Source organism: Cnephaeus nilssonii (assembly GCF_951640355.1).
Source record: "Cnephaeus nilssonii genome assembly, chromosome: 10".
In the NCBI taxonomy this organism is placed as follows: domain Eukaryota; kingdom Metazoa; phylum Chordata; class Mammalia; order Chiroptera; family Vespertilionidae; genus Cnephaeus; species Cnephaeus nilssonii.
Window position 1 is genome coordinate 71,107,329 of NC_137081.1, and position 14,329 is coordinate 71,121,657.

General features: G+C 35.6%; 1 protein-coding gene across 1 annotated transcript in view; it reads left to right on the forward strand.

The window, feature by feature from the left end:
• LRP1B (LDL receptor related protein 1B) overlaps positions 1-14,329 on the forward strand; it is a 1,721,287-nt gene that overhangs the window by 885,644 nt on the left and 821,314 nt on the right. The gene's annotated exons all lie outside the window — the stretch shown is intronic.

The window sequence follows — 14,329 nt, forward strand, 5'->3', positions numbered from 1 at the left end:
AGGCTATTGGAGAAGTATAGCTAAAACACTGTTTATGAGTAAAGTATCTTCTCTGCTGTCACTATCATATCACTGTCCAGAGAATGGAAGACCACCTAGATAAATTACAAATATACACACTCGTCTGTTATATCTGTACATAATCATATATGGCTGTATGTTTGTATCCTTTTGTCATGGCTAGTTATCATTTATCCTTCAGGACAAGATTTCTTTTGCATGTACTGAATCACCTTCTCTATGCATTTGTGAAGTAAGAAATAGCCTCTATGAAGTATTCTCTGCAATAGGTTTTTGACTAATTTCACTTATTGCTGTATTTTTAAATTTTTGTGAGGAAAATGGAAAAATGCCATTTGACTTTTGTAAATAATAAAACTGTTATCGGAGAAAACTATGCCTTCTCTCCCCGATTGCTGCTGGGGGTGGAGTCCTTGCAGTATCCTGAGAAAAGGAGTTTTCTGAGGCTTGCATGGTAGGATGCCACATAGTAGAAAACATTATTTTCATGGAATTACATCCCTGGGTTTCCAAAGTCCCGTTTCCCTTAGTCCAGCCACGTAAGCAGTGAAGCTGGGGTTTCGGTAGGCTGAACTCAGAGCCAGCGTCCAGAGTTCCCATTCCATATTTGAGCCGAGTCCAGTGCAACATCAGGCCAGCTGCAGTCCATTAGGCCGTTGTGTTGGGGGGTCTGCAAGGCCATGGGTCACACAGGAGAATGCCAGGAAGCCAAGCATGAGCCATGAGTCAAGCAGCCAAGAGGAACCATGAGCATAAGAAAGCAAGCTGCTCTGCTTAGGGGGTTGTATATCTCAAATTTCCATGTGCTTGCAGTGGCCATGACAATTGTAGCCAACCATCTCTGTCCTCAGGTGTGATTGACAAGCAAGTATCTTTCCTATGCCATCCCAATGTTACTGGGCATGCATCTCTCTTCCCTTTGTTGGATCCCTCCCCCAGTGTGTTTTTTGTTGTTGTTGTTGTTGATATATATATATTTTTTTTTTTCATTTTTTTTTTCATTGAGCCTTACCGGTTTGGCTCAATGGATAGAGCGTCGGCCTGTGGACTCAAGGGTCCCAGGTTTGATTCCGGTCAGGGGCATGTGCCTTGGTTGTGGGCACATCCTCAGTTGGGGGGGTGTGCAGGAGGCAGCTGATTGATGTTTCTTTCTCATTAATGTTTCTAACTCTTCCTTTCTCCCTGTAAAAAATAAATAAAATATGTTTAATAAATTTTTTTTTTCCATTGATTTCAGAGAGGAAGGGAGAGGGAGAAAAAGAAACATCAATGATGAGAGAGAATCATTGACCAGCTACCTCCTGCACACCCCCTACTGGGGATCAAGTCCGAAACCCAGGCATATGCCCTTGACTGGGATCAAACCAGCGACCCTTCAGTCCACAGGCTGACGCTCTATCCACTGAGCCAAGCTGGCTAGGGCTCCCCCAGTGTTTTGTAGGGAACATGCCTGTAATGTCTGACCTTCCCTTTGCTCCTTTTCTATTATTAATAACTAGCTAATTACAATAGTATCAAAACCTGTAGCATTGGTTTACACTAAAATGTGTTTATTCAGTTATTCCAAATTAATGCACTTTCATTGTATTTAAGACAAACAGATTTCCCCCCAAGCATAACAAATACAAAAAGAAATATGAAATAATGAGAATGTAAAGAAAATCTTATGAAGGCCCTTGAGGCAGAGAATGAATCAGTCAAGGAATACAGGGATGGGCAAAAGTAGGCTGACAGTTGTAGTACAAATAAATAATATAATAATAAATAGTAATGCAAGAATAAACTCACAACTGTAAACCTACTTTTGCCTACCCCATTACCTTGCATAAAATAACTGAAAGGGTAGAAGGCAGTAAGAGTAAACTAGTGAGGTGAAATAGCAGTAAAACCTTATGGAGCACATATTTTGTGCATCATGGCATCCAAACGCCAATACTAAAGTGAAAAAAAAGTATAAAAGACAAAAAAAATTTTAAAAAGAAAAACATTATTTTATGCTAGGTATGTTAGCAAACCAACACTGTTATATATAATCCATAGAGCTTTGAGCATAAAAAATAGTTTATTATAACAATAGTATATACACTATAATCTACATATCAGAGGGAAATATAGGTGTGTCATTTCTGTGATGAGAAACTTGTGGGTGATAAATACCTTATGCACAGTACAGTTTCACTTTTCAGCATATGTGGAACTCAGACTGGAGGTATGCTAAATAAAGAAGGATCTGTTTTCAAAGAATTTGTTTATTTATTGTATTCATTTATAATAAATATTTTAATTGCTTATAATTTTATTTTTATTGAAGTTTTATTGACATATAATATTATATTACTTTCAAGTGTAGTGTTTATAATTCTAATAACAAAAATTTTCTGGAATAAACTAATAGAGGCTAAAGGGCATTATTGACATCACTACTTTATATAAGTCTAATGTCTGTCTTAAAATAATAGGCACAGTGAAATTCCAAAAGCAAGAGGGGACGTTAATTTCCTAACTTTTTGGCAGTTAAAGGAAGAAATCAGTTGTATAGTGTAAATTAGAAAAGAGAATAGGTTCTCTTTGGAGGCAGAACCAATTTGCCTGTTTGCTCAGACTCAAGTGATTTTGGTGATTATTAGTCAACAAAGAAAGCACTAATAGCTTTTGGAAACCTTAGCCCAAGAACCATTTTCCATTTAGTCTGTAGTTACTTAATCGAGAGTGTGTTCATTTGACCATTTAAGCTGTAAAATCCTACAATGAAGATGTAATTATAATTAGCATTGCTGACCTGTTTTACAAGACATAAGGAGTAGTAGCCCCATCAACATATACTTTCTATTTGCTGACATTTCCCATTATAACAGATGGTGAATTTAATGATGGTGCCTTGTGGTGCTTCAAAATATTTTTGTGCCTGATGGTACTTTTATAGAGCCTGCTGCATCATAGAAGGCTGAATGGTGACTTAATAATGATCTTCCAGCATATGAAGGGTCATGAAGTTTATGCTTATGAAGTGACCAGCTGTTACTCATTCAAATGAGAAGTAGATTTTAACTGTAACCAGAGAGATTTGACTTATATGTGAAGTGGAACTTTCTGATAATAAAAAATATATATATAATGAGAATGATGAGACATGCTATAGGGTAATTTTTTTTCTTGAGGAAAATACGTTAATTTGTATGAAATCCAAATTTTCTCTTATTTTGTGGATGATGTTTCCATTTCCTCCTGTAATTGTGAGTCTATATTTTTCACACCCCAACAATAATTGGGTTCAAATCTTAGTTTTTATTACCTGTGTGACTTTGGGTAAGTTAATAACTTAAATAGTTTGAGTCTTGATATAGTTATCTGCAAAGCTGAGATTAATTCTTTCATAGAAATATTTGTGGATATGTCTAAAACATTATTTACTAACTTTAAGGCAGTGTTGACTTTGATTCTTCATTTCTTCTCCATGAAAATGATTCCAGACAGACCAAAGTGTCCTTTTACTAGGATTCAGACTTTTATTTTCTATTTTTTTACTTTGGAGTCCCAGAATAATGGAGACCTGTGCAATAGGGAGTAATATAAAATCCTCAGTCTCTCCTGTAGAGGATTATTTCCTGTCCAGACACTAACTAGGAATATTTATCTTTCACAACATTAAGTAAAGAGAAGGCAAAAGACCTTGTTCTAGTTAAGACTTCTGTTAAATTACTATCTATTCAACCCTAAACCAAGTCATTTAACTTCTCTGAGTTTTATATGCCTCTTTTGAGAAAATAAGTTAGTGACCTTGGCACTGATAGATAAATTTTGATGTCACCTTTGTCGTGGGTAAACAGACCATGTAGGACGGTTGGAAGAGCTAAAGCTCCAAAGGTTGAGAGTAGAATTTTCTGTTGAAGTAGTTTATTCGACCCTGTGCATCGAGTGGGAAAAGGCAGTTCTGATCAATGAGAAGAGAATGAGATGGCATCAAGCCTGAGGACACTTTCTTAGAAACTATTTGCTTCACAAATAGTATGTTCCACTCATTGCTCAAGATACTAAGAATTTGTCAGTATACGAGACCAGTAAATTCCCTGTCTTTGTGGAATATTCGGAAAATAAAATCAATAAATAATCACATAAATAAGATCATTTCAGAGGGTGATGTACAAGGAAGAAAATCAAACAGAGAGATCATGCCTATGGTAGAGGTGACTCAATGGTCTAGGATGGCTTCTCCAAGATCATGCTCAGCACTTGCTATCTTTATACAGGGTAGGCAAAAGCAGATTAAATTACCAGCCATCATTACTTAAAGATAAATTATAATTAAGAATATGAAATAATAACTAATATTAATAATAAGACAAATAAATAATGCAATGATGTGCTGTAGAATTGTATGTCTGAAACATGCATACTTCCCTTAACCAATGTCACCCCCAAAATTCACTGAAAACATAAGTAAATAAAGAAGGATATAAGAATAACTCTGTTTCGTGTACTCGCAACTGTAAATCTACTTTTGCCAACTCTGTATAACAGGAAGAGTTCAGCTACACAGAGATAAAAGAGAGAACGAGTAATGGCTAGAAGTTAATGAATTAGACTAGCTATTACCATGTCTCTCAATCCAATTTGTGGAGCCTTCAGGTCTAACATTGATAGAGATTGGGCTCATCCTGTTGTTTGGCTTTATCAGTCACTAACTGACCTCTGCTCATCAATTTCTTTATAGCTAAAAGGTGAGGGAGGCAACAGGAATATTTTGAGATTGATTATTGTCACTTTTTACCTCTAAAACACGACTATTCATCTCTGTCTTGCCTATTTCATGGGGTGGCTTTAAAGAAGAAATAAGATAATAGGTGGGTAACCGGTTCATTGAAAACAACTCAGTGTGATATTATCATGAAACAATTTTATTTATTTTTTTCTAATCACTGCTTTCAATCATGCTCTGTTTTGATGTCTACTTTCCCTGACTCTTAATGAGAGACAGATAGCATAATTTTTCTGGTCTCTTTCAGTTATTAAAATTTAATCTACTCAAGTTAACTATTCAAATCACACAATTTTTGTAAAGCTCCTTTGTTTTCTAATTTGATCCTCAGCTGCAATTTTATACAACAGGAAAATTTGCAGTTAACATCTTGATAATATTTGTAAAGACAGCTTTTTAGACTATTAGTGCTATAAAATATAAGGTGCAGTTATTATCATGAGTTATCTTATGCCAAAGCTTAGAGAAGAAAGAACCTATCACATTGGTAGCCAACCAGGAAGCTAAACTCTGTACAAGTGACTAAAGGAGCTCAAGCATAAAACTGAAGCTAATGTTTGCAGAAAAGGTAGGAGAATTGCTAGAATCAGTTTAGTCATTAATATTTTGTATAAGTCTAGAACAGCTGTCAACATGGCAGCTTCTCAACATTCAGAAGCCTGTAATGAGACAGCATCTAGTGGGAAAATGTCAAACATTCTTTTATATCTCAACTGTGGAAATCAGGACAAAGCAGTTACAGGAATTTGAAAGATAATTGAATTATTTTAAAAAGTAGATTTTTGTTATAATAGTCTAGATTGTTGATGCTTTCTAACCAATACCTTTTAGAAAAACCGGTACTGAATTTTAGAAAACCACCATCATTTTGCATTATATTACACACTGTAATATTTATAAGCCTATTTGTTGGCATATTTACTCACACATTGAAACCAGCATCTAACCAATGCATTGAACAGTAAATTATTTCATTATGAAAGAGAAAGGGATTTAAATTACCCCATTTTTTATATGCAGATTGCCATTATCTTCTGCTCACTAAGTAAAAAGACTAAATGAATTTTCTAAAAGTCTGTCTAAAATTAAAGGTATAAAAGGTCAATTTGTTTTTGAGATAGGCTGACAAGTACATTCATTTTAAAACTATGCATACTATAATTTTTATAAACACTTTTCCTTTTCATAAAATATGATTTAAATGCCAAGTTTATTATTTAAAAGTTTGTAAACAGTTGTTTTTCATTATTTATATTTTTCAAAAAGCTATGGGGATCTTTTTAATGTTTGTTAAGTCATTATTCTCTTCAGGTAACAGATAAATAATTATTCTGGAAAGGAACAGGGAATGATTTTTAGATAATCTTATTAGTAGACATGCTCAAAATTAAAAAAGCAATAAATATATTTTATAGAATAAACTTGCATATCTGTGTATTTATCAAAATTTATTCTTCCATTGTCCACACCTTTCTTTCCTAGTGAGTGAAAAACACTCTTTCCCTCTCTATATATTAAGAGAACATTCTCAAAGTTAGTTATAGATTCAAAAAAAAATTTTTACATATAGATTTTTTCAGCACCATGTAATATTGAAAACCATGTAATATTATAGCAAGAGTTGAACTTGTTTAGTTCAAAGCTGACATTTGAAATGTCTGGCAAGATTTTCAATAGAGTCCAACCTCAAAACTAGACATCTTTCCCCAGCTGGTATGGCTCAGTGGTTGATCATGGACCTATGAACCAGGAGGTCAGAGTTCAATTCCCAGAAGGGCACATGCCCCGTTTGTGGGCTTGATCCCCAGTGTGGGATGTGCAAGAGGCAGCCAATCAATGATTCTCTCTAATCATGGATGTTTCTCTCTCTCTCTCTCTCTCTCTCTCTCTCTCTCTCTCTCTCTCTCTCTTTCCCACTATGAAATCAATAAACAAACAAACAAACAAAAACAGATGAAGGTAATGCACTTTAGAGATTATGAAGCTAAATTCAGCCCAAACTCAGAGTTTATGTCTGAACCTAGGCAAATATGACTCACAAGTATGATATCTTTAAAGTCAATGTAATCTTGGAACAGTTGGAGGAAGATAGTGCTCTTCTCTCTGGATGTAGAAGGGAAGATCCAAGCCTGCAGCTGCCAGGAGTCACCATGTAGAGTCTGAGAATTAAATCAATTCAGAGGAAAACACAACATCTAGCGTGATGTAGAGAAAGGGAGAGTGAATCCCAGGTTCTTCCCAGTAGTACAACATGAGCCTCTCTATTCAGTTGTACAAGTAATCATACCTAACTCTGAAATTTTGGTTAGTGAACCAATAATTTTTCTCTCCTTTCATCTCACAAAATTTCATTTTGCCAGTTTAAATTGGGATTCTGCACTTGAAACTCGAATTTTGACATATACCAAAATTACATCTCTGCTCAATTTCAAAAAGCCCTTATTTCAGCAGTGGGTTATCTCTGGTGAGCCATTCATTTGCACAATAGTTAAGACAAAATTTATTCTGTATTCTTCTATGTATCCTATACTCTCTCACTCTTATGTTTCTCAATCCTCATTTTTAAAATTAAATCTGAGAGTTAGGAACTCTGCTTAGTTTTATTAATAGTGAGTTTTCATTGTCTGCCATCCAGACCAGCTGCAGGCCTAAGCATTTTATGAGATGTGAGAAGCCTCATTTACTCTATATAAACTACCATTCACTAAAAAACAGAGAGGAAAAACAATAAAATGAATGCAGTTCTTTTTCTTACTTGGAAGAACTTAAAGAATAAACTGGGAAAGTGCCATTAAAATCACATATCACAGATACAGAAGATTTAGTTTCAATGACCTGGTATTGCTTCTCAAACTCCTTAGGAGCTTCCCAAGTATAATCTGAAACTGGCTCCCAGATAGGAAGGACAGGGAGATAACAAAGAGCAAGTCAGACCACCCAGTTTCCTCTGAGGCTTGTCTTGAGAGACTGTAAGAGGAGAAGATTGTAGCTCCCTCCCCCAAACTTAAAAGTTTTTACAGTGAGTCCCTAACTGGATTCAGTCACATACATAGGAGTTCTGTCACATTCCCAGTTCAGTTAGTCTCAAAGCCACATTTCTATCTCAAGGATGTATTCTTAGAGCAGCTTCTGGGAAGAGGGAAGGCAAAAGGAAGGCCCATTCCAAGTACAGGAGAGAGAGTGAGGAGCCTCAGATTACCAGGGACCAGCTCTCAGGTCAACTGGAGGTCAAGTCTCCTGGATGACCTCCTCCAACACCTGGGTATTTGTTATCAGTGATCAGATGTAGAGAGATGTTCAAAATTGGAATGCTATCTAAGTCAAGATACAACTTACCTGGATCTATTGTCAGCACTTACCAGGGACATAAAATCTCTGTTCTGTGTTTATATATGCAAATAGTATGTTTGTGTACATCATTATGCAAATATATATACTGGTGACCTTTTGAGAATCATTTCTTATAAATTTGTAAAAACCAATTTAATGTAAAAGATCTGTTAGAGGCGAAGCAATGTTATGACAATATCCACCTAATAAGAGACCCCTATTTATTATCCCTTATTATTGGATATCTTCCAGGTGTAGTGGTTAAAAACCTAAATTCCAAACTTGAAACTTGGGTTCACATTTCAGCCTTTTTCCTTATTAGTTGTTGTTACATGAATAATTATTCCGTGTACCATATATTTTTAAATGTTTGAGGACCAAGACATTTAGCCCATTTTTTAACTTCAATAAATCTTTCAATATTAAGGCAGGCAGTTCCTGGAAGCCTTTATATCTTGCCTGAAAGAAGCAACGCAGCTTCAAATCTTATGAAGGGATCAGAAATTCTGGTAAGCTGGTTGGTTCTTTTAAGTCCAGGAAGTGCCATGGTCTCTGGCCAGTATTCCAGGAATGATGACATATATGACAGCAGTTCTGAGAACCTACAGAGATGTGGGCACTTCCCCCTCTGTAACTAACATATAACCCAATTTCCTAATGCTAAGTCTGTTAGGCTGATGTGCCTTAGACCTTTTGCTTGAGTCTTTCAAACTGAATTTGACCAAGCGTTTATAATTTAACAATGGGGAAAATATTCTATGACCGAGAAATTGACAAGGTTACCCACTAAGTCTTTTTTGCCTCTCATTTCATATGATGTAAAGCTGGCCTAATTTGATATTCATAGTAGATTATTTTATTTCAAATAATACACAAAAGTGCAAATTTTGTTAGCATTATTATTAGATAGTTTGTAATGTTTTGTAATTTAATATTTTCTACTTCTTGCTGGAAGAAAAAAGTATCCATAGAATTAAATAGCAGATATAAATACATTTTGCATTTTATTTTAATTCATACATTAATATGATTTTTTTCCATTATCATGTCATTTACTTCTCCTTTAATTTACCTTTGATGGAAGTTCTGCTACACTGAAATTCTAAATCAAGTTCACAGTTAAACTTACATGTCTTTCCCTTCCTTAATTGACAGTTTATGAATATAAACAACAAATCATAGTTGATTATTTTTATCTGCAAACAGATACATTTTTCTAATTAAATTATCATCATTTTTGGTATACTTTTGCTCACCATTTTATATCCAACTAGAGGCCCGATGCACAAAAATTTGTGCAAAAGTAGACCTTCCTTCCCCTGGCTGCCGGCACCAGCTTCCCTCTGGCACCTGGGACCTGGGTGGCTTCACTTCCACCCCAGCTTTGACTGATCTAATTAGCATATTACCCTTTTATTATTATAGATACCAAGGCCCGGTACACTAATTCATGCACTAGTGGGGTCCCTCGGCCTGGTCTGCAGGATTGGGTCAAAACCAGCTCTCCAACATCCCCTGAGGGGTCCTGGATTACAAGAGAATGCAGGCCAGGCCGAGGGACCCCACCAGTGCACTATCGGGGATGGGGAGAGATGCAGGAGATTGGCCAGCCTGAGAGGGACCATGGACAGGCTCCAGGGTGTGTCCAGCCCGTCTCGCTCAGTCTCAATTGGCTGGACCCCAGCAGCAAGCTAACCTACTATTTGGAGCGTCTGCCCCCTGGTAGTCAGTGCACATCACAGTGAGTGGTTGAGTGGCCTTAGCATATCATTAGCATATTACGCTTTGATTGGTTGAACAACCAACTGGTCAACTGGACACTGAGCATATTAGGCTTTTATTATACAAGATTCCACTTTGTGTATTGTCCAACATGGAATATAAACTTATTTGATTATTTTTAATAAATGAAAGACATTGGGTAGATATTAAAGTGGTAAGTAAAATGAACTTTAAAGTCCTTTGCCTTTAAATAAATAAATTCTCTTTAAAGAGGATGGAATTGAGGATAGGAAAGCATTTCTTTTGTATAGATTTAATTTCTACTTTGCTTCAATTCATGATCACTATGCAATTTAGGAATCTGACACATTTATATGCAAGCTTGGAAACAATTGTGTTAATGAGAGTGAAGAGTGAACATTCAGTCAGTACAATCAAGGTTGGTGAAGTTCCTTAAGGACACGAATTTTTACCTAAGACTTATTTTATTCTCCCTTCCAGTTAACCCTCTCTCAAACTCTCAGAAATACCACCTGCACACAGACATACACTATAAGTTGATAAAATATCTAACCACATGCCTGGAGTGTCGCACAAACTTAAATATATATATTGTATGTTCCTTTATATTTTAAAAAAGTATCTTAATAGAGTCTAAATGAATTTGTTGAAAGGCTCCATAGTTCTATTTGATCTTAACTCTATCAGTAGTAATTAATATAGTTCGTTCTCTGTTACCTGTACAAGTTGTACACAGTAGTAATAAATCATGCACAACATAATTCAGGAATCATTTCTATTTGCATGTGGGAAGTATTATGTGATGTTTTTGGAATAAATTTCCCTCCTTAATTATGTTTTGCTTAGGGTAATTAGTTTGCATTCCCTGAGCGCACATGGACTGACAGAGGAGGAAACACTGCAACCCTGAAGTGTTCTGGGAAAATGTTTTAAAATATTGCAGCTGAGCCACATACAGATACTCAGCACTTGTACATGACCTGGGAAAATTCCTAGGATTCTAGTACTATCTGGATGATTATTCAGTCTTGGTGATCAAATGCATACATCTAATTTAGTTCAGTTATCTTTCCCACTGTATCAGTTCTAGAAAAGAGATTCCTTAAGATAGATAGCTCAATGAAGGAAACTTAAGAGCAAATAAATGTTCCGTTTGACATTAGTTCTATCAAGTCCTTCTGTGTTGTATGTATGTTATATATTACTAGTATATAGTTACCTAAAAATATTTTATTTCTCCCTATAACAATGTATTTTTGTTTATTTACTTCTCTTGCTTCGCTCTTTTGAGCTGTAGCTAAACATTCACCCTTTTAAAGACATGATGTAGAAAATAACACCTAGAGCGCTCTTGGTGCTCATTGTTTATTATATTTTAGATACTAGAAGGAAATAAATTCTTAGGACAACTGCACTATGCAGATAAAATGCAATTTTGATCCCCAGCAAATGTTTCCATTCTATGCGTTAACCAGGGAAAGCATATATACCTTGGATTTATGAAGTGTAGTTACTTTAATTAGAGTTTAACTACAGGTATGTTAATAACCATACAGCCAAGACATGATAGTAAATGAAATGCAATAATTTAGAATATGAATACTAATGTATGTACCACAGACCCTGGCCCATGATAGATTTAAAGTGTTTCTCCGATTTGTGGTTTCTTTTGTTGTTATTGGTAGTGCTTTTCAATATGATGACTCCTGTTATCTCAAATGATCTGTATTTTACTTCTTCCTGTTTGCAATGTACTACATACTTTATTTAGAAACCTTTATTTTTCCCTCTTCATTTTAACAAATTCAAGCTAGACCTAATAACCCCCTAAAAGACAGATAAGGCTCTAAAGAGAAGGCAATATTTAATCTGCGTGCAAAGAACTATTATAAATCAATCAGGGGTAGGTCAATTAAGAAAGGGATGTTTCTGATGGGGGATGTTAAATGCAAATGCACAGAATGGAGATACATATAAAGAGAAAAAGAAAAGGGTAGAGAGAGAGAGAGAAGAGAGAGAGAGAGAGAGAGAGAGAGAGAGAGAGAGAGAGAGAGAGAGAGAGAAAGAGAAAGTTCAGGAAATTTAATAATTTAATAAGCCCTAGCATAGCACTCAAGAGGGAAATTAGCAAGAAAAAACATACTAGACAGGAAACCAGGGACCAGCTAATGGAGAGTCTTTCTTTACCAGATAAATAGATTAGGTTTTATCTTGTGGAAGGTGCTTTCAAAGACTTCTAGATATAAAATTATATAACAAGATTTCATTTAAAAGATGATTTTGATAGAATTTGGAGAATGCTCAGTAATAACCTGAAGTGAAGACTTGGCTGTCATATATGGCTATATGCCAACGAGGTAGGTGAGGGAGGTCAGTTTAGATGAGGAGAGGAAGATATTTTTTAAAATTTTTAAAAATCTTTATTGTTGAAAGTGAGAAAGATAACTTGAAATGTCTTAAGAGGTAGAATTAGCAGGACAAGATGACTAGATATGTGTTGGGTGCATAGGGGAAGGAACCAGAAGGGTGACTTCCTAGTTTATTGTTTGGTGGATTCAGTGGATTGGAGTGCCAGTAACTGAGATGGACAAAGGCAGAGTAGGAGCAGAGGAGCAGATTTAGTGTCTCTCTCTGAGTGTGTGTGTGTGTGTGTGTGTGTGTGTGTGTGTGTGTGTGTGTGTTGCTTGATGGGCATTTGGAGAGGATGTTATGCATTCTATGGTAAATGATTGAGCTTGAAATATCTGAGACATCCAGGTAGGGTTGTCTAGTAGGTGATTAGGAATATGGGTCTGGAACTTAGAAGAGATAGCTGAGCTTAAGATTTAAAAAACAGGGATTTGGGGAATCATCAGTAGTTGAAGTCATGGGAACTGGTGACATTATTCATCTATCTATTCATTGGCCACTAATGCAACACACATATAAAAAGGACATGTTGCATGCCTATCATGGTAGTGTATCCGTCATTAATGGTTTTGGTGTGAGCATTTACAGAGGGGAAACAAGTCTAACAGCGTTTATTGGATATTTATTACTCCTTTAATCTTCACAATTATCTTATGAGGTAGGTATTATCCTCATTTTACCGAAAAAGAAACTATGGAAGAGAGCAGTTGAGAAATAAGAAGTTACACATCTAAGAAATCTCAGATCTTAACATCTTTTGCAGTTATTTGAATCTTCTTACTAGAAAATATCATTAACAGAGATTTTGTATAGGAGGGAAAACCAAAATTGCAATGCTAATATATCATACTGTGAGAAAAGAGACATTATAGGTAGACATTATTAAATACATTTATAATTGGAAATAATATGCAAAAAGTTCTGGAGACAATAATTTGAAATATGGATTGTTTATTTCAAGAGGTTTATTATTATTACTTTCATTCTTCCTGTTGTGCCAGCGACCTTCAAGCATCACTTCATTCTGGCTAGACATTCTCAGTCAGGTTCAAAGTTTATATTACAAAAACAACAGTAGCAAAAACAAGTATCTTAAGTCATAAATTAAAGAGTGTTAGTGGCATAAAATAGCATGAGGGTGTATTTTTCATCTCACAGAATATATGGAGTAACTTTTGTTATCCAACACAGGATCATTTTTGATTGTGCAAGAATAATATCTTATACTAGTACGTTCAAAATTTAAAAGGACTACTCAGAGCTAACTTTCTTATTTCCCTTTAGGTGCCATACAATGTGCTAAACACTCCACATGTTATTTAAATGGAACAACAACCATTAAAAATAAATATCACTATTATTGCTGTTATTATAGTCATTACTATTAGGATTTTACTGTACAGAATTGCACTAAACATAGTCCTTGGCTTATTTATGATCTATTTATTTAATCATTTAATTATTGATTTTTAATAATTTAATAAGCACCTACCATCCCACTACCTAAAACAAAATTTAGGACCTTAACCTATATATAATGCCTGCTCTTCAGCAGCCAGCCCCCTGCCTCTTCCCACCTTAAGACATGAAAAAACAGATTGCTACCTAGCATTGTTCACCTAAGGAATCTGGAACTTCTGGAGGTTGAGAGATTTTTTACATCATCCAGCTAGTAAACTGACTGCCTGGGATCCAGCCCTAGGTATGTCTAACTCTGACACTTACCCTCTGCACTGCTATTGTAGCCTCCCGATTGTTTGTGTGCAAGATGACAGAAGTGCTGTTCAATGAAATGGACACTGGCAACTAAATCTTGGAAGACACAATAACCACCTAAGAGGCACTGGTTCATCTCTGGCCATGAGTTTTATTTCTGTTAGTTTATTTTCTCTACCACGCCCTCTCTAAGTTAGTTTATAGCTTAGCCACCTGGGCATACTAGGGTTTGTCAGGTTTCTCTTCCCCACCATCCTCCCCTTAGGCAACCATCAGCTTGGTATCTGCACCTATGGGTCTATTTTTGTTATGTTCCTTCATTTGTTTTGCTTTTTAGATTCCACATATAAGTGA